Raw genomic sequence first — 21,429 nt, forward strand, 5'->3', positions numbered from 1 at the left:
TTATCTATTTGAAACAATGTTTACATTCAATAAAGATATTCTGGAGGGCTTCTGTGCAACGGTTAGGATGAGCTAGCCTAAGCATTTTTATACCAATTTGACAGTTATTTTCAGTAACACGATAAACAACGCTCGGAATATTAAGTTCCTTTCACATATTAAGTATCTTTGTGGTACGAAGGCACCCAAGGTTTATCCTCAAGGCTTCGTTCTGCAATTTTTCAAGCCCTCCAAGCTTTCTTTCAGGATGCCTTAAAATTAGTTTAGTTCACTTATTATGCACCCCATACCCATCTTGTGGGCGGTAGTGGAAAGGGTTGCAGAGGCACATAATGGGCTCAGGGACTGAACCCCACAATTCATTTAGCTAAGCAAGTTACAATCTTGATGAGCTAGTTACAAAATTCAGTATAAGTCGTCACATCAACAATGGGTTCGAGATCGATCACAAGTACAGTTTCTAAATTAAGCAACTGACATATGTGGAGAGCTAGTGTCACAATTGATATGTTTGTCCTGCACACCGCTCCCCATCCAGTGGGCAGCGGTGGATAGGTTACAATCACTTAGTTACTACTTACAGTTAGCAAACTGGGGATATTTGGCTAAAATTTCTGGTACCAGATCATTTTGAATGAAATATTGACACATCGTTGGTACATTGGTTATAGAATTGTCTCTGAATTCACTATCACATAGTGACGAAGGGGTGTGCAAATAATTTTGTTGACAGTTAACATTTGCTCAGGTCTACATCGGCAGATAATGAGAATTCCCAGAAATACTTGTAACCGAGTCTAAGCCGAGCAGTAGTAACATCTAGAAGTCTGCTGATTTTATTGGATGAACCATAGATGTGTGGCTCCTTTTGCATAATAGTATTGAACGAAAGTTAGTCTCCCCAAACACTTTCGCGTTTTGGGCAAGTTACCCCTCCACTATCTCCATTTTTTTTTTGGACATTCCCTGGTAGTGCGCGGAAATACTGAAAAGTGTATACTCTTTTCAACTTTATCACCTTAATTCTCGTCCTATGTCTTTCATTTTGGTATCAATTCGTTCGCAATAGAATTCCCAACAGAACTATGTGCATATAATGTCAAAGACTGCAGCGCGCTCCACCCGCCGACAAGATGAATGTAGGCCAAGGGTACCAGAAAAAGAAAGCTGAGCCACCCTCAGGCAACTCTCATTACATTAGAGAGCGTGATAATACTGAAAAGTGTATACCCTTTTCAATTTTGTTACCTCAATTCTCATCCTAGTTTTTTCAATTTGGCATCAATGTGTTCGCAATAGAATTCTCTACAGGACTAAAGGCATATAAACTCCAAAAGCCCGGCTTACCATCCGCAACAAACAGAGTAAGCGAGAGTGTGTTACCAGGGAGCGCACAAGAGCGATAAAATGTATACACTCTTTTCATTTTGGTCACCCCAATTGTCATCCTAGGTCTTTCATTTTGGTATCAATGTGTTAGCAATAGAATTATCTACAGGTTTAAATGCATATAAACTCCAAAAGCAAGGTGTACCATCCGCACAAAACAGAGAAAGTGAGAGAAAGTAACCCGGGAGCACTCTAGTGCAATGTAATGTGAACACTCTTTTCACTTTGGTTACCTCAATTCTCGTCATATGTCTTTCATTTTGGTATCAATGTGTTCGCAATTGTATCTGCTGGCATTTTACCCTTTGCTTGGATCTGAAGGGTTTTAGGCTCACCACGATGCAATCTGATAGTACCGCAGGTGTATATACCTATCTTCAAGCAGCAATTCACTCATTCAAACCGACTTATAATAGTTATCCATATATAAATGGTAATCTTTGTTCTACCTGTTAACCTGTCATATGAAGAAAGATTGTCAAAGCTTATATTACATTCTCTAGAAAAGCAAAGAATTAGGAGTGACATATGGTAGAGGTGCACAATGGGATGAATGGACATAACAAAGGGGACATTAATGGGGTATTAAAAGTAGCAACACAAGACAGAACTCGAAACAAAGTGTAAAAATTGGAAAAATTTAGATTTAGGAAAGAACTGCATGAGTAAATACACTGGGTTTGTACCTTAAGGTTCATGTATGCAATATTACAGAGTTCCAGTTAACTCCCATGCATGCAATTAATTTATGTTATGTTTATGTTTTTTATGTTAAAATGTTTTTGTTGATTTGTTTGTATATTTTCATAAGTAAAGCATGCTTACCGTCTTATTCCAAGTTTTATGATAACTTTACAAGGTTTAAAACATAAAGTTCAATATATATTCTGGTTTTCATACAGGAATTATACAGTAATATAACATCATAATAACGTAATGATGTCGTGTAAATAACGTTATACTGACGTCATATAAATGTTATATTTATGTTATAAGAACGTAAATTGGATAGCTTTACAGAAAGTAAACAAAAAAAACTAAATGTTGACTGAAAATTATTTATTCTTAAATATAAAGCATGAAAACATTATAATACCATAGCATTCACTATTATTTTTAAATTTTTACATAAATCTTAAAAAACTGTGTCTCAAGAATATATATGTTTTTAGTTATATCCTTTGGTTTTAAGAATGTCAGATATACGTATTTATGTCAAAAGTTACAGTATTACCTTTGTGGCACCATTTAAAAACGTCCACAAACGTTCTGTGTTTGCTGGGCTGGGAGTTATGATTAGTAAGAATTTAAAACAAACAAAAATCAATGAATAAATGTTCGTAATAAGGCAAACAGAACACTGGGATTTATGTATTGAAACATTAGTAATAATTAAGATATCGGTTCATTGTTCTTCAGATATATCTTGCTCTGGGTAGGCTCCATTTAGATATATATGCACTTCACTTTTGGTCACAGTATATCCACATCATGGTTATAAATTTACTAGAATGCGTCCAGCGGAGGATAACAAAGTTAATACCCCAAAATAGAAACCTGTCATATGAAGAAAGATTGTCAAAGCATAAATTACATTCTCTAGAAAGACAAAGAATTATAGCTAGGTGACATGTGGTTTATGTTTTTGTTGATGTGTTTCTATATTTTCATAAATAAAGCATGCTTAGTGTCTTATTCCAAGTTTTACGACAATTTTACAAGGTTTAAAATATAAAGCTCAATATATTTCAGCTTTTTTATACCGGAATTATACGTTAATATAACATTATAATAACGTAACGATGTCGTGGAAATAACGTCATATTGACGACATATAAATGTTATATTTATGTTATAAGAACGTAAATTGGATAGGTTTACATAAAGTAAACAAAAAAACGAAATGTTGACTGAAAATTGTTTATTTTTATATATAAAGCATGAAAACATTATAATTCCATAGCATTCACTACTATTTTTAAATTTTTACATAAATCTTAAAAAACTGTGTCTCAAGAATACATGTTTTTAGTTATATGTAGTGGTTTTAAGAACGTCAGAAATAAGTATTTATGTCAAATGTTAGAGTATTACCTTTGTGGCACCATTTAAAAACGTTCACAAACGTTCTGTGTTTGCTGGGATATCTAATCACCCACACAAATACACACATCAATAATCTTTGTGTCACAAGTGACACAAAGAGGTGTCACAAGTGATCAACAAGAGGCTCACAACAGTCACTATACAAGGCACTTTACATCTATAGTGAGTCACACAGTTACTAGTCTTGCTCCACACCCACCCAACTGGGCGGCAGCTTTACAGTCATGTGCATGCATTACCTACAGTAAGCAAATTTTGCATACTTCGCTAAAATTTCGGGCAGCACATCATTATGAATGAAGTACTTACACATTTCTTGGACACTATTAATGGTGTTATCTCTAAATTCCGCAATTTTTTCACATTCCATTATATAATGACGCAAAGTATGCGAATAGTTCTGTTGACAGAGTTTACATTTAGTCAAATCTACATCAGCAGATGTTACAAACTCCCAGAGGTACTTGTAGCCGAGCCTAAGCCTAGCAGTGGTAACATCTAGAAGTCTGCTAACATTATTGGATGACCCATAGACGTGCGGTTCTTCATGCATAATAGAATGATGATAGATGGAGTAACTGGTGTGAATTTCACTTTGCCTCAAGTCTCCGAAATTTAGTTGATGTTCCTGGGATATTGCTGCCCTCAGGCTGCTCAAAGGCAGTCCAAGTTGGTAATCAATTCCCTCTTTACGAGCAAAAGTCTTGGCTAGCTCATCGGTTCTATCATGCATTCGGAGACCAATAATCAACACGTCATAATATACTTTGGCTGATATGTTCATCAACATGGAAGTGCTTAAGTTTTTTCCTTTCATAATTTTCCTTCGTGGTTATACATTAATGTCTTCAACTCTACATTGTCATACTATTCATTACGTGTTAATTTTTTCATGAAGCCTGTGAGGTGCGGATAAAAGATAAACTTATAGCCAGTTTTTTTTTATTTACTCTTTGTAATTCTTCATACAGAATATCGTAGAAATATATAGAATAGGGTAGCAGCACAATGCTGCGTATACCTAAGCTTATCAATGAAAAAAAGGGATTTATATACACACACACAAATATATATATATATATATATTAGTATATTTTGGTAGCAGTCTTTCCTGTAGACATATTTTATTAAATATGACCGAAAAAGTAAGATTAATAATTCTAACACGAATTTTCTCAATCTTTCGTACATTATGCTTCACTGTTGGAGGTAAATCAAAAATCACTTCTCCAAAATTCATTTTTATTTCTAGTCTGACGCGACACGGGCGCGTTTCGTAAAACTTATTACATTTTCAAAGACTTCACAAATACACAACTGATTAGAACTTGCGTTTCCCTGATTTTATATCTACATTTGAGTGAGGTGGGAAGGGTGATGTGGCATTACATTTGAGTAAGGTGGGAAGGATGATGTGGCATTAGAGGATATTAATAGGGTATTAAAAGTATCAACACAAGACAGAACACGAAACAATGGATATTGAATAGAAGTGTTTGTAGAAAGCCTATTGGTCCATATTTCTTGATGCTTCTATATTGGAGCGGAGTCTTGAGGTGGGTAGAATATAGTTGTGCAATAATTGGCTGTTGATTGCTGGTGTTGACTTCTTGATGTGTAGTGCCTCGCAAACGTCTAGCCGCCTGCTATCGCTGTATCTATCGATGATTTCTGTGTTGTTTACTAGGATTTCTCTGGCGATGGTTTGGTTATGGGAAGAGATTATATGTTCCTTAATGGAGCCCTGTTGTTTATGCATCGTTAAACGCCTAGAAAGAGATGTTGTTGTCTTGCCTATATACTGGGTTTTTTGGAGCTTACAGTCCCCAAGTGGGCATTTGAAGGCATAGACGACGTTAGTCTCTTTTAAAGCGTTCTGTTTCGTGTCTGGAGAGTTTCTCATGAGTAGGCTGGCCGTTTTTCTGGTTTTATAGTAAATAAAAAAAAATAAAAAAAACCCAGTATATAGGCAAGACAACAACATCTCTTTCTAGGCGTTTAACGATGCATAAACAACAGGGCTCCATTAACGAACATATAATCTCTTCCCATAACCAAACCATCGCCAGAGAAATCCTAGTAAACAACACAGAAATCATCGATAGATACAGCGATAGCAGGCGGCTAGACGTTTGCGAGGCACTACACATCAAGAAGTCAACACCAGCAATCAACAGCCAATTATTGCACAACTATATTCTACCCACCTCAAGACTCCGCTCCAATATAGAAGCATCAAGAAATATGGACCAATAGGCTTTCTACAAACACTTCTATTCAATATCCATTGTTTCGTGTTCTGTCTTGTGTTGATACTTTTAATACCCTATTAATATCCTCTACTGCCACATCATCCTTCCCACCTTACTCAAATGTAATGCCACATCACCCTTCCCACCTCACTCAAATGTAGATATAAAATCAGGGAAACGCAAGTTCTAATCAGTTGTGTATTTGTGAAGTCTTTGAAAATGTAATAAGTTTTACGAAACGCGCCCGTGTCGCGTCAGACTAGAAATAAAAATGAATTTTGGAGAAGTGATTTTTGATTTACCTCCAACAGTGAAGCATAATGTACGAAAGATTGAGAAAATTCGTGTTAGAATTATTAATCTTACTTTTTCGGTCATATTTAATAAAATATATATATATATATATATATATATATATATATATATATATATATATATATATATATATATATATATATATATATATATATATATATATATATATATATATATATATATATATTATTAAATATGACCGAAAAAGTAAGATTAATAATTCTAACACGAATTTTCTCAATCTTTCGTACATTTCTTTTCACTGTTGGAGGTAAATAAAAAATCAATTCTCCAAAATTCATTTTTATTTCTAGTCTGACGCGACACGAGCGCGTTTCGTAAAACTTATTAGATTTTCAAAGACTTTAGTTCACAAATACACAACTGAATAGAACTTACGCATCTCCGATTTTATATCTACATTTGAGTGAGGTGGAAGGGGGTGATGTGGCATTAACACAAGACAGAACAAGATGTGGCATTAATAGGGTATTAATTTCATCAACACAAGACAGAACAAGAAGTGGTATTAATAGGGTATTAATTTCATTGTTGATGAAATTACTACCCTATTAATACCACTTCTTGTTCTGTCTTGTGTTGATGAAATTAATACCCAATTAATGCCACATCTTGTTCTGTCTTGTGTTAATGCCACATCACCCCTTCCACCTCACTCAAATGTAGATATAAAATCGGAGATGCGTAAGTTCTATTCAGTTGTGTATTTGTGAACTACCCAGCAAACACAGAACGTTTGTGAACGTTTTTAAATGGTGCCACAAACGTAATACTCTAACATTTGACATAAATACTTATTTCTGACGTTCTTAAAACCACTAGATATAACTAAAAACATGTATTCTTGAGACACAGTTTTTTAAGATTTATGTAAAAATTTAAAAATAGTAGTGAATGCTATGGAATTATAATGTTTTCATGCTTTATATATAAAAATAAACAATTTTCAGTCAACATTTTGTTTTTTTTGTTTACTTTATGTAAACCTATCCAATTTACGTTCTTATAACATAAATATAACATTTATATGTCGTCAATATGACGTTATTTCCACGACATCGTTACGTTATTATAATGTTATATTAACGTATAATTCCGGTATAAAAAAGCTGAAATATATTGAGCTTTATATTTTAAACCTTGTAAAATTGTCGTAAAACTTGGAATAAGACACTAAGCATGCTTTATTTATGAAAATATAGAAACACATCAACAAAAACATAAACCACATGTCACCTAGCTAGCTATAATTCTTTGTCTTTCTAGAGAATGTAATTTACGCTTTGACAATCTTTCTTCATATGATAGGTTTCTATTTTGGGGTATTAACTTTGTTATCCTCCGCTGGACGCATTCTAGTAAATTTATAACCATGATGTGGATATACTGTGACCAAAAGTGAAGTGCATATATATCTAAATGGAGCCTACCCAGAGCAAGATATATCTGAAGAACAATGAACCGATATCTTAATTATTACTAATGTTTCAATACATAAATCCCAGTGTTCTGTTTGCCTTATTACGAACATTTATTCATTGATTTTTGTTTGTTTTAAATTCTTACTAATCATAACTCCCAGATCCCTTTCATAATTCGACTTCATAATCTCAGCACCATGCATGCATCTAGCTTATATCTTGTAACTCGATCTATCGTCATTACCTATCCTTTAAACCTTACATTTGTCAGTATTAAACGGCCTCCCCCAATCTTTTGACCATATTTCAGTACCCAATTTAGATCGTTCGATCGATCAATTTAGACCTCCTTGTATCATGTATCATCATACATGATGATAAAATGATACACACTACTGGGTATGCTGATGATATAATGATACACACTACTTGTTATGCTAACATGCAGAACACTCTTAACTCTGTATTAGTCTCATGTCAGGACTTAGGTTTAGTCATATCTCAGCAGAGGAAACAAAGATACTAAACGGGTGTCCACCCAGGCAGGGAGGAGCTGTTCACAAGATGCAACTGTATGATGGCTCCCAGCTTGACTATGTTAACAGATTCAAATACCTTAAAACTTGCCTTGTATTGTCCTTTTGTATTCAAACTCTGTCGTCAGTATAAAGAGAGGCTCCATAAGCCCTCTTGGAGATGTTGCAGGTTATCACTCAGGCTATGGTGCCAATGTTACAATTGTCAAAATGATGTACCTTGCATACATCAGATCTTTAGTGGATTATGCTGCACCTCTGCTTGCCTTGATGACTGAAAGAAAGCTTAAAGGGCTTGAAAACTTGCAGAACGAAGCCTTAAAGATAATCTTTGGATGCCCCTCTTACCACAAAGATACTTAACATGAGGAAGGAACTTAATATTCCGAGCGTTGTTTATCGTGTTACTGAAATTAACTGTTAAATTGGTATAAAAATGCTAAGGCTAGCTCATCCTAACTCTTGCACAGAAGCCTTCCAGAATGTCTTTATTGAAGGTCAACATTGTTTCATGTGGCACTTTATCAAAAGCTTTGCTAAAGTCAAGGTACACAACATCACAATCCTTACCACTATCAACTGCCTCAACTATGCTGGAATAAAAAGAGAGCAAATTTGTTAAACATGAACGGCCATGTGTAAAACCATGTGTTGCGACTTAACCCCATTGATTCTAAATCTTTGATTCCTTTGGTATAGCCATGCCCTAATTCAGCTTAATATAGAATCCACAATATAGTGAGCCTCTATCTTTTAATCAGTCTTTTATGTGGCACTGTATCAAAAGCTTATTTTATGAGTGGGGAGTCCGTATAAACAACTGGGCCTCTACCCCCTTCAATCCGAACTATTTTCCTTGCTTCTTGCACTGAAATGTGTACAAGTCTCTAAACTGATACATTAATTGTGACTCTTTATCATCCTTAATTGCTCTCAACTCTATAAGACATACTGTAACATGCACGTGTCTGAAGCTAGACACAAATACAACAAAATTATTAATGATAACAAGAGACTTCGAACTAGGTACCTCACAGGAAGGTGTCCTCAGTCCTACCTTATTTAATACCTTAATAAATACGCTGTTAAACTCTGTACCGAGCAAACCCAACGTCCACATCATTATAGCTATGCTGATGATATAATGATACACACAACTGGGTATGCCGATGATATAATGATACACACCACTGGGTATGCTGATGATATAATGATACACACAACTGGGTATGCCGATGATATAATGATACACACCACTGTGAATGCTGATGATATAATGATACACATAACTGGGTATGCCTATGATATAATGATACACACAACTGGGTATGCTGATGATATAATGATACACACAACTGGGTATGATGATGATATAGATACACACCACTGGGTATGCTGATGATATAATGATACACACCACTGGGTATGCTAACATGCAGAACACTCTTAACTCTGTATTAGACTCATGTCAGGACCTAGGTTTAATTATCTCAGCAGAGAAAACAAAGATACTAAATCGGCGCCCACCCAGGCAGGGAGGAGCTGTTCGCAAGATGCAATTGTCTGATGGCTCCCAGCTTGACTATGTAAACAGATTCAAATACCTTGGCCTTGAGGTGCCACTGTATAGTCCTGTTGTATTCAGACTCTGTCGTCAGTATAAAGAGAGGCTCCGAGCTCTCAAGGCTGTTGCAGGTTATCACTCAGGCAATGGTGCCAATGTCAGAATTGTCAAAATGATGTACCTTGCATACATCAGATCTTTAGTGGATTATGCTGCACCTCTGCTTGTTTTGATGCCTGAAAGAAAGCTTGGAGGGCTTGAAAAATTGCAGAACGAAGCCTTGAGGATAATCCTTGGTTGCCCTCGTACAACAAAAGATACTTAATATGAGAAAGGAACTTAATATTCCGAGCGTTGTTGATCGTGTTACTGAAATTAACTGTCAAATTAGTATTAAAATGCTTAGGCTAACTCATCCTAGTCCTTGCACAGAAGCCCTCCAGAATTTCTTTATTGATGATCAGCATTGTTCCAAATGGATAACAAAAACTGGAACTCAACTCAGAATGTATCAGGTTCATGATTTGTACCAAGAGAAACAACAACGGCACTTTCCTGCACCGTGGGAGGTTACACCCTTTCCAGTTTTAATCCCTCCCTTTCCACCCAAGAAGCAAATTAGAAATCAGCCCAAACTTCGTCTTGAGGCAAAGCTAAACGCCTTAAGCCATATTGATGCTCTGTCCACAGAGCATTCTCTCTCTCAAATCATATACACTGATGGTTCCCTACACCGCATCACGGGTGCAACTGGAAGTGCAGTTGTTCTGACAATGGGCGATGGCCTATACTTTGAGTGGGGAGTCCGTATAAACAATTGGGCCTCTACCTTTCAGACTGAACTATTTGCTTGCTCCTTGCACTGAAATGTGTACAAGTCTCCAAACTTGATACATTAATTGTAAGTGACTCCTTATCATCCTTAAATGCTCTCAACTCTTTAAGACATAACTGTAACATGCTCGTGTCCGAAGCTAGGCACAAATACAACAAAATTATTAAGGATGGTAACAAGAGTCCATTTCATGTGGTCTCCATCTCATGTTGGCCTCCAAATGCATGATAGAGCTGATAAGTTAGCCAAAGAATCTGCCTTTAGAGGAGACGTATGAGTGTAGCCTTGGATTGTCAATGAGCAATCTGAGAGCAGCAGTACACCGAGAACTTCAACAAGATCTTGTAGATCTGAGGCAAAGTGAAATTGACACCAGTAATTCCATCTATCATCATACTATCATGCAAGAGGAGCCACACATCTATGGATCATCCAATAAAATCAGCAGACTTCTAGATGTTACTACTGTTCGGCTTAAACTGTGTTTCAACTCTCTCTGGGATTTCTAATTATCTGCTGATGTAGACCTAACCAAATGTAAACTGGGTCAACAAGCACACCGTCTGTCACTATGTGATGGAGTGCCAAAAGACTTCAATTGAATTGAATTGAATTGAATTCAGAGACAATTTTATAATAAATGTTCCAGAGAGAGATGTTTAAATATTTCATTCAAAACGATCTGCTACCAGAAATCTTAGCCAAATATCCCCTATTTGCTAACTAAGATAAGTAAATGATAAGTAAATTGTCTCGCCAATTATATATACGAGGGAATGATTAAGGGTCGAGGGACGAAATGCGCATTGCTGCCCTCATCTGTGACGTCACAGCATCATTCGCACTAGTATCAACAGAGCGGCCATTTTGTCGTAAGTGCAGTCAGCGGACAGAGGACAAACGCTTCGTGCAAATATTATCGTAAGTAAACACTTATATTTTATTATATTATTAGATTCTAGTGCTGGCTACAGTGCTGTGTATGTGTAGGCGAGGCCGGGCAGTGCTGGTGTATGTGGAGGCGAGGGGCAGTGCTGGTGTATGTGGAGGCGAGGCCTGGCAGTGCTGGTGTATGTGGAGGCGAGGGGCAGTGCTAGTGTATGTGGAGGCGAGGCCGGGCAGTGCTGGTGTATGTGGAGGCGAGGGGCAGTGCTAGTGTATGTGGAGGCGAGGGGCAGTGCTGGTGTATGTGGAGGCGAGGGGCAGTGCTGGTGTATGTGGAGGCTAGGGGCAGTGCTAGTGTATGTGGAGGCGAGGGGCAGTGCTGGTGTATGTGGAGGCGAGGGGCAGTGCTAGTGTATGTGGAGGCGAGGCCTGGTAGTGCTATAGTGTATGTGGAGGCGAGGGGCAGTGCTGGTGTATGTGGAGGCGAGGCCTGGCAGTGCTAGTGTATGTGGAGGCAAGGGGCAGTGCTAGTGTATGTGGAGGCGAGGGGCAGTGCTGGTGTATGTGGAGGCGAGGCCTGGCAGTGCTAGTGTATGTGGAGGCGAGGGGCAGTGCTGGTGTATGTGGAGGCGAGGCCTGGCAGTGCTAGTGTATGTGGAGGCGAGGCCTGGCAGTGCTAGTGTATGGAACTGAGGACTCAGGCCCCAGGGCCTGGGCACAGGGGCCTGAGCACTGCTGAGGGTTAGCCAACATGAGAAGGTTGTGTTGATTGCCTGAAATTATTTAAATTGTTTAATGTATTGAATGGCATTTTTCAAGTTACATTTTTTAAATTACTGAACTAGGTTCTAAATTTTTTTAAATTTTGCCACGAGGGGGCGAGTTTATTGGGCAGCGCCACTAATCTTGTGAGTGGACACACCGCCATAGCAGCATGTACAACACTCTCCAATAGGAAAAAAACCCGCTGGGTTCTAGGCTAGGTTAGGCTCATCTATAATAATTGAATTAAGCCTAGCAAAGCCTAGATCCTAGTTCAGTAATTTAAAAAATGTTGTAACTTGAAAAATGACATTCAATACATTAAACAATTTAAATATTTTCAGGCAATCAACACAACCCTCTCATGTTGGCTAACCCTCTCTCATGTTGGTCAATAATTTAATTATTTTTTTATGGAGTAATCTTTGCTATATTGATAGTGCTTGTTGTGTGTCTGCAGGTGCATTCAGTGTGTGTACGATACCTGATGTTAAAAAATTATTTCTTTCTTGTTCATGCTCTCATTTAGACGTTTGGCCTCGACGAGGTTCAGTCTTGTGACTGGTCTGTGGCACGTTTTTGTTGAAATGTAGTCTTTTCGAGACTACATTTCAAATGTAGTGTGTGTGGAGGCGTGTATGTTAGGTATTACCTAACATACACGGTCTAATATATCTATCTGTGTGAAATAGATTAAATCCATTTATTTGATATTCAGCCAATAGTTCTGTATTTTCTACATTCATCCATGTTTTGGTAAGTGCAATAATATGTATTGTTTCATTGCAGATTAGAGATTCTAGATAGTTCTAGATTTCCGAAGTACTGAAACGCGCGCCATACAGGCTTGGTGGATCTAGGTGCAAGGTAAAATTATTTACATTTACTTGTTTTTTATTTATATGCATATATATATATGCCTAAGTTTTGAAAGTGAACAAATTGTTTACAATGGTTTATAATTTTATCAGTGTCAGACACAATTACATCTTACAATTACATCTGCTCATTACAAAATACTCTTTAAAAAATTACTTCTTAACAATAAGAGCATATAAATATATCCATAATCATCTGTATCAAACCTTATTACAGGTAAAACCAGTAGGCAGTCTACTGTATTTTATCAAACCCTTATTAGAATAATAGATCTTGTAATAATTTTGCAAAAATAGTGGCATTTACTATTTTTAAAAGATTATTAAAAAATTTACCGATATGGTGCATTCGGAAGATAAACCAAATTTTTCACTTTTGACAATTGAGCACCTGCTACATCCTTGTAGCAGGTGCTACAGGTGCTACATCCATCCATTGGTTTCAACCCTTTTACCCTGTTGTAGCTCAGTCGATTAAGGCAGTGTCTGGGATGCTCCCGGACGCAGGTTCGAATCCTCGTCACGGCCCTTGTGGATTTGTTCATTTGATAAGAACATAAGAACATAAGAACAAAGGTAACTGCAGAAGGCCTATTGGCCCATACGAGGCAGCTCCTATTCTATAACCACCCAATCCCACTCATATACTTGTCCAACCCGTGCTTGAAACAATCGAGGGACCCCACCTCCACAATGTTACGCGGCAATTGGTTCCACAAATCAACAACCCTGTTACTGAACCAGTATTTACCCAAGTCTTTCCTAAATCTAAACTTATCCAATTTATATCCATTGTTTCGTGTTCTGTCCTGTGTTGATACTTTTAATACCCTATTAATATCCCCCCGGTTATGTCCATTCATCCACTTGTAAACCTCTATCATGTCACCCCTAACTCTTCGCCTTTCCAGTGAATGCAACTTAAGCTTTGTTAATCTTTCTTCATATGAAAGATTTCTAATTTGGGGAATTAACTTAGTCATCCTACGCTGGACACGTTCAAGTGAATTTATATCCATTCTATAATATGGCGACCAAAACTGAACTGCATAATCTAAATGGGGCCTAACTAGAGCAAGATATAGCTTGAGAACCACACCAGGTGTCTTGTTACTAACGCTGCGATTAATAAACACGAAACAATGGATATAAATTGGATAAGTTTAGATTTAGGAAAGACTTGGGTAAATACTGGTTCAGTAACAGGGTTGTTGATTTGTGGAACCAATTGCCGCGTAACATTGTGGAGGTGGGGTCCCTCGATTGTTTCAAGCACGGGTTGGACAAGTATATGAGTGGGATTGGGTGGTTATAGAATAGGAGCAAAATGCCTCGTATGGGCCAATAGGCCTTCTGCAGTTACCTTTGTTCTTATGTTCTTATAAATCCAAGTGTCCGATTTGCCTTATTACGAACATTTATGCATTGATCCTTTTGTTTTAAATTCTTACTAATCATAACTCCCAGATCCCTTTCGCAATCCGACTTCGCAATCACAACACCATCTAGCTCGTATCTTGTAACTCTATCATCATTACCTAACCTCAGAACTTTACATTTATCAGCATTAAACTGCATCTGCCAATCCTTTGACCATTTCAAAACCCTATCTAGATCAACTTGAAGTGATAGTGAGTCCTCCTCCGAATTAATTTCCCTACCGATTTTCGTATCATCGGCAAATTTGCAAATGTTGCTACTCAAACTTGAATCTAAATCATTTATATATATTATAAACAACAGAGGTCCCAGGACAGAGCCTTGAGGCACTCCACTTACAACATTTTCCCACTCTGACTTGATTCCATTTATACTAACTCTCTGTTTCCTTTGGTATAGCCATGCCCTAATCCAGCTTAATATAGCACCCCCAATACCATGAGACTCTATTTTTTTAATCAGTCTTTCATGTGGCACTGTATCAAAAGCTTTGCTAAAGTCAAGGTATACAACATCGCAATCCTTACCACTATCAACTGCCTCAACAATGCTAGAATAAAAAGATAACAAATTTGTTAAACATGAACGGCCATTTATAAAACCATGTTGCGACTCAATTATTAATTTATGTTTATGTTTTATAATTTTATAAAAATGATGCATCACGTTATTGTGATCTGTGTGTGTAATTCTTCACCTGCTACAGCAACAGGAATGTGTGTGTGTGTGTGTCTGTATATTTGTGTTGAATATGACCGAAAGTGTAAGATTAATGATTCTAACACAAATCGTCTGAATATTTGTTTTTCTTCACTGTCGAGAGTAGTTAAAAAAAATTTACTCGAGTTTATTTTCACACTTTATTTATAGTCTTTCAGTCCCTCTCCTTACTGCTGCTGCTGTTTCTCGCATCTTTGCATCGCTTGTATGTTAGGGGGTTTGGCCTCTTGCTCTATATTGATTCCATTTGTGTGTGTTTGGGTCTCTGGCCCTCTCGCAATTTCTGTTGAACAAACCCCTTTTCCTAGTTCTGCATCTCTCCTTTGGTATAAATTTTGTTGTGCTTTTATCATATATTTCACAAAACTTGACATACATCTCATTTACTTCATGTCCTATCAGCAAGTGTTTGTCAAATTCTTTAGGGAAAGTTTATCATCCTGATTGCAGATCTCTAGTGCTATTATGTCAACTTCTTGTGGATTCGCAATCATTATTTAATTTACCTTTAGGTGTTCTTTCACCAGCACAGCAACACTGTACCTCTCCCAACCAGTTTAAGATAAAAACTAAGTACTAACTAATTAACTCAATGTAACCTACCTTACCCCAAAAATGTCAACCCATGTCATCTATTTTAAACAATGCTGTTTTGTTGACCAATTTGTATTTTTGTTTTTTTCTGCCATGTTTCCCCCCCTCCCCTTTTTCCATTCTTTTTTTTTTCTCAACACAATTTATACTATAATCTCAATTAGTATTAAGTTTTAGTCTTGGAGTTTTTCCTGCCCAAAATGCTTTGCGTAATAGTGGCTTTAGGCATTGTATGTACTAGCTCTATTTATAAATCCATCAACTTTTGAATCTTATCTTGTATGTATGTACCTTACCTGAATAAAAATTTATTTATTATTTATTACTATCGCCTTTCCTTATTTTTCTGTCTCGTCTCCAAACTGAGTAGCCCCTTGAGAATATGACCTCATTTAAAATATTCTCTTCAAGTTTTGTCTCCATGAGTGCAACAATGTCTAGTGTATGCAGCTGTATTACATGACTTAACTACAGTATCTTTGATCTCACTCAATCTATGTTTGTGTATGCAATTTTCAGGAACATGTTCCCCCTCTCCTTATTGTTCACACCCCCTTTCTCTAGTGATTTTGTTGGTTTGTGTGTGTGTGTGTGTGTGTGTGTATATATATATATATATATATATATATATATATATATATATATATATATATATATATATATATATATATATATATATATATATATATATATATATATATATATATATATATATATATATATATATATATATATATATATATAACTGAAAACTCACACCCCAGAAGTGACTCGAACCCATACTCCCAGAAGCAACGCAACTGGTATGTACAAGACGCCTTAATCCACTTGACCATCACGACCGGACATAATGAGGTGATAGCCGAGGCTATTTGAACCACCCCACCGCCGGCACTCGGATAGTTATCTTGGGCATAGCATTTTACCAAATCACCTCATTCTTAGGGGCACACGTGAGGAACACAAATGCGAACAAGCCAGAATGGTCCCCTGGACAATATGCAACTGAAAACTCACACCCCAGAAGTGACTCGAACCCATACTCCCAGAAGCAACGCAACTGGTATGTACAAGACGCCTTAATCCACTTGACCATCACGACCGGACATAATGAGGTGATAGCCGAGGCTATTTGAACCACCCCACCGCCGGCACTCGGATAGTTATCTTGGGCATAGCATTTTACCAAATCACCTCATTCTTAGGGGCACACGTGAGGAACACAAATGCGAACAAGCCAGAATGGTCCCCTGGACAATATGCAACTGAAAACTCACACCCCAGAAGTGACTCGAACCCATACTCCCAGAAGCAACGCAACTGGTATGTACAAGACGCCTTAATCCACTTGACCATCACGACCGGACATAATGAGGTGATAGCCGAGGCTATTTGAACCACCCCACCACCGGCACTCGGATAGTTATCTTGGGCATAGCATTTTACCAAATCACCTCATTCTTAGGGGCACACGTGAGGAACACAAATGCGAACAAGCCAAAATGGTCCCCTGGACAATATGCAACTGAAAACTCACACCCCAGAAGTGACTCGAACCCATACTCCCAGAAGCAACGCAACTGGTATGTACAAGACGCCTTAATCCACTTGACCATCACGACCGGACATAATGAGGTGATAGCCGAGGCTATTTGAACCACCCCACCGCCGGCACTCGGATAGTTATCATGGGCATAGCATTTTACCAAATCACCTCATTCTTAGGGGCACACGTGAGGAACACAAATGCGAACAAGCCAGAATGGTCCCCTGGACAATATGCAACTGAAAACTCACACCCCAGAAGTGACTCGAACCCATACTCCCAGAAGCAACGCAACTGGTATGTACAAGACGCCTTAATCCACTTGACCATCACGACCGGACATAATGAGGTGATAGCCGAGGCTATTTGAACCACCCCACCGCCGGCACTCGGATAGTTATCTTGGGCATAGCATTTTACCAAATCACCTCATTCTTAGGGGCACACGTGAGGAACACAAATGCGAACAAGCCAGAATGGTCCCCTGGACAATATGCAACTGAAAACTTCAGTTCAAATAGCTGGGTGGTTCAAATAGCCTCGGCTATCACCTCATTATGTCCGGTCGTGATGGTCAAGTGGATTAAGGCGTCTTGTACATACCAGTTGCGTTGCTTCTGGGAGTATGGGTTCGAGTCACTTCTGGGGTGTGAGTTTTCAGTTGCATATTGTCCAGGGGACCATTCTGGCTTGTTCGCATTTGTGTTCCTCACGTGTGCCCCTAAGAATGAGGTGATTTGGTAAAATGCTATGCCCAAGATAACTATCCGAGTGCCGGCGGTGGGGTGGTTCAAATAGCCTCGGCTATCACCTCATTATGTCCGGTCGTGATGGTCAAGTGGATTAAGGCGTCTTGTACATACCAGTTGCGTTGCTTCTGGGAGTATGGGTTCGAGTCACTTCTGGGGTGTGAGTTTTCAGTTGCATATTGTCCAGGGGACCATTCTGGCTTGTTCGCATATATATATATATATATATATATATATATATATATATATATATATATATATATATTAGTATATTTTGGTAGCAGTCTTTCCTGTAGACATATATTATTAAATATGACCGAAAAAGTAAGATTAATAATTCTAACACGAATTTTCTCAATCTTTCGTACATTACGCTTCACTGTTGGAGGTAAATCAAAAATCACTTCTCCAAAATTCATTTTTATTTCTAGTCTGACGCGACACGGGCGCGTTTCGTAAAACTTATTACATTTTCAAAGACTTTACAAATACACAACTGATTAGAACTTACGTCTCTCTGATATTATATCTACATTTGAGTGAGGTGGGAAGGATGATGTGGCATTAACACAAGACAGAACAGGGGATATTAATAGGGTATTAAAAGTATCAACACAAGACAGAACAGAAACAATGGGTATTGAATAGAAGTGTTTGTAGAAAGCCTATTGGTCCATATTTCTTGATGCTTCTATATTGGAGCGGAGTCTTGAGGTGGGTAGAATATAGTTGTGCAATAATTGGCTGTTGATTGCTGGTGTTGACTTCTTGATGTGTAGTGCCTCGCAAACGTCAAGCCGCCTGCTATCGCTGTATCTATCGATGATTTCTGTGTTGTTTACTAGGATTTCTCTGGCGATGGTTTGGTTATGGGAAGAGATTATATGTTCCTTAATGGAGCCCTGTTGCTTATGCATCGTTAAACGCCTAGAAAGAGATGTTGTTGTCTTGCCTATATACTGGGTTTTTTGGAGCTTACAGTCCCCAAGTGGGCATTTGAAGGCATAGACGACGTTAGTCTCTTTTAAAGCGTTCTGTTTTGTATCTGGAGAGTTTCTCATGAGTAGGCTGGCCGTTTTTCTGGTTTTATAGTAAATCGTCAGTTGTATCCTCTGATTTTTGTCTGTAGGGATAACGTTTCTATTAACAATATCTTTCAGGACCCTTTCCTCCGTTTTATGAGCTGTGGAAAAGAAGTTCCTGTAAAATAGTCTAATAGGGGGTATAGGTGTTGTGTTAGTTGTCTCTTCAGAGGTTGCATGGCTTTTCACTTTCCTTCTTATGATGTCTTCGATGAAACCATTGGAGAAGCCGTTATTGACTAGAACCTGCCTTACCCTACAGAGTTCTTCGTCGACTTGCTTCCATTCTGAGCTGTGGCTGAGAGCACGGTCGACGTATGCGTTAACAACACTCCTCTTGTACCTGTCGGGGCAGTCGCTGTTGGCATTTAGGCACATTCCTATGTTTGTTTCCTTAGTGTAGACTGCAGTGTGGAAACCTCCGCCCTTTTCCATGACTGTTACATCTAGAAAAGGCAGCTTCCCATCCTTTTCCGTCTCGTAAGTGAAACGCAGCACGGAACTCTGCTCAAATGCCTCCTTCAGCTCCTGCAGATGTCTGACATCAGGTACCTGTGTAAAAATGTCGTCAACATACCTGCAGTATATGGCCGGTTTCAAGTTCATGTCGACTAAGACTTTTTGCTCGATGGTACCCATGTAGAAGTTTGCAAACAGGACACCTAGGGGAGAACCCATGGCGACCCCATCTACTTGCTTATACATGTACCCATCCGGGCTCAAGAAGGGTGCCTCTTTAGTACAAGCTTGGAGTAGTTTCCTCAGAATACTTTCTGGCATGTCAAGAGGAGTACAGGCTGGATCACGATACACTCTGTCGGCTATCATTCCGATTGTCTCGTCCACAGGTACGTTGGTAAACAGCGATTCTACGTCCAACGAGGCTCTTATCCCTGTGGCCCGTGTGCCCCGCAGTAAGTCCACAAATTCCTTTGGAGACTTCAGGCTGAAGGCGCAAGGAACATAAGGAGTCAGCAGGCCGTTGAGTCGCTTCGCCAGTCTGTACGTGGGTGTGGGTATCTGGCTAATGATTGGCCGAAGTGGGTTTCCAGGCTTGTGCGTCTTGACATTTCCATACGCATATCCAGGTTTATATTCCCCAATGATCTTTGGCAGGTGGAGTCCGGATTTCTTGGCGTTCACAGTTTCGATCAGTTTGTTGACCTTTGCTTTTAATTCGGCTGTAGTGTCCTTCGTTACCCTTTGGAACTTAGTTTGGTCAGAGAGTATGATGTTCATTTTCGCCAGATATTCGTCTTTTTTAAGAATGACATATATTGGCGACAATATATATATATATATATATATATATATATATATATATATATATATATATATATATATATATATATATATATATATATATATATATATATATATATATAAATATAAATAAAGTTTGTGTGTGTAATTTATATAAACAATTAAATATTAATTTATCTTAATATCTTTTCAGGAAAACTTGCAATAATGACGAAACTACCGAAAAGAAACAAGGGAGCTGAGCGGACAGCACGCTGGACTTGTGATCCTGTAGGTCCCGGGTTCGATCCCGAGCGCCGGCGAGAAACAACGGGCAGAGTTTCTTTCACCCTATGCCCCTGTTACCTAGCAGTAAAATAGGTACCTGGGAGTTAATCAGCAGGCCGCACTCTCTCTCTCTCTCTCTCTCTCTCTCTCTCTCTCTCTCTCTCTCTCTCTCTCTCTGTCTCTCTCTCTGTCTCTCTCTCTGTCTCTCTCTCTGTCTCTCTCTCTGTCTCTCTCTCTGTCTCTCTCTCTGTCTCTCTCTCTGTCTCTCTCTCTGTCTCTCTCTCTCTCTCTCTGTCTCTCTCTGTCTCTCTCTCTGTCTCTCTCTCTCTGTCTCTCTCTCTCTGTCTCTCTCTGTCTCTCTCTCTCTCTCTCTGTCTCTCTATTATCATTATATTGCATGGTGCTAACATGAATATTATACTTGTTTGTGTTTACATTCAGTTGTAGATTTTTATTTATAGTTAATTAGACCTATGCTTTAAGATTTTACTTAAGTTTTCATATATGATATATAGGCTTTTATTTTTAGTCATAAAAAAACTAGTGTTTTGTATACTCAGGAAATTTTATTTGTTTAGGTATTAAGTAATTATAACTGCTTGTAACGTACGTCAGACTGATCTCGGCATGATCTCAGACTGTCTCAGCAGCTCTCTCTCTCTCTCTCTCTCCTTTTTAACTTTTTCTTTCTTTCTCTTTCTTTCTCTTTTTCTCTTTCTTTCTCTTTTTCTCTTTCTTTCTCTTTTTCTTTCTTTCTCTTTCTTTTTCTTTCTTTCTCTTTCTTTCTCTCTTTCTTTCTTTCTC

General features: G+C 38.1%; 1 long non-coding RNA gene across 1 annotated transcript; it reads left to right on the forward strand.

Annotated features, from left to right (window-relative positions):
• Window positions 1–11,314: 11,314 nt before the first annotated feature.
• On the forward strand, window positions 11,315–20,812 carry LOC138352833 (uncharacterized). Its single transcript, XR_011222907.1, has 3 exons — window positions 11,315–11,360; window positions 12,876–12,953; window positions 20,552–20,812. It is a non-coding gene; the product is annotated as an uncharacterized lncRNA (long non-coding RNA).
• Window positions 20,813–21,429: the final 617 nt, after the last annotated feature.

The sequence above is a fragment of the Procambarus clarkii genome, chromosome 55 (genome assembly GCF_040958095.1).
Source record: "Procambarus clarkii isolate CNS0578487 chromosome 55, FALCON_Pclarkii_2.0, whole genome shotgun sequence".
In the NCBI taxonomy this organism is placed as follows: Eukaryota; Metazoa; Arthropoda; class Malacostraca; order Decapoda; family Cambaridae; genus Procambarus; species Procambarus clarkii.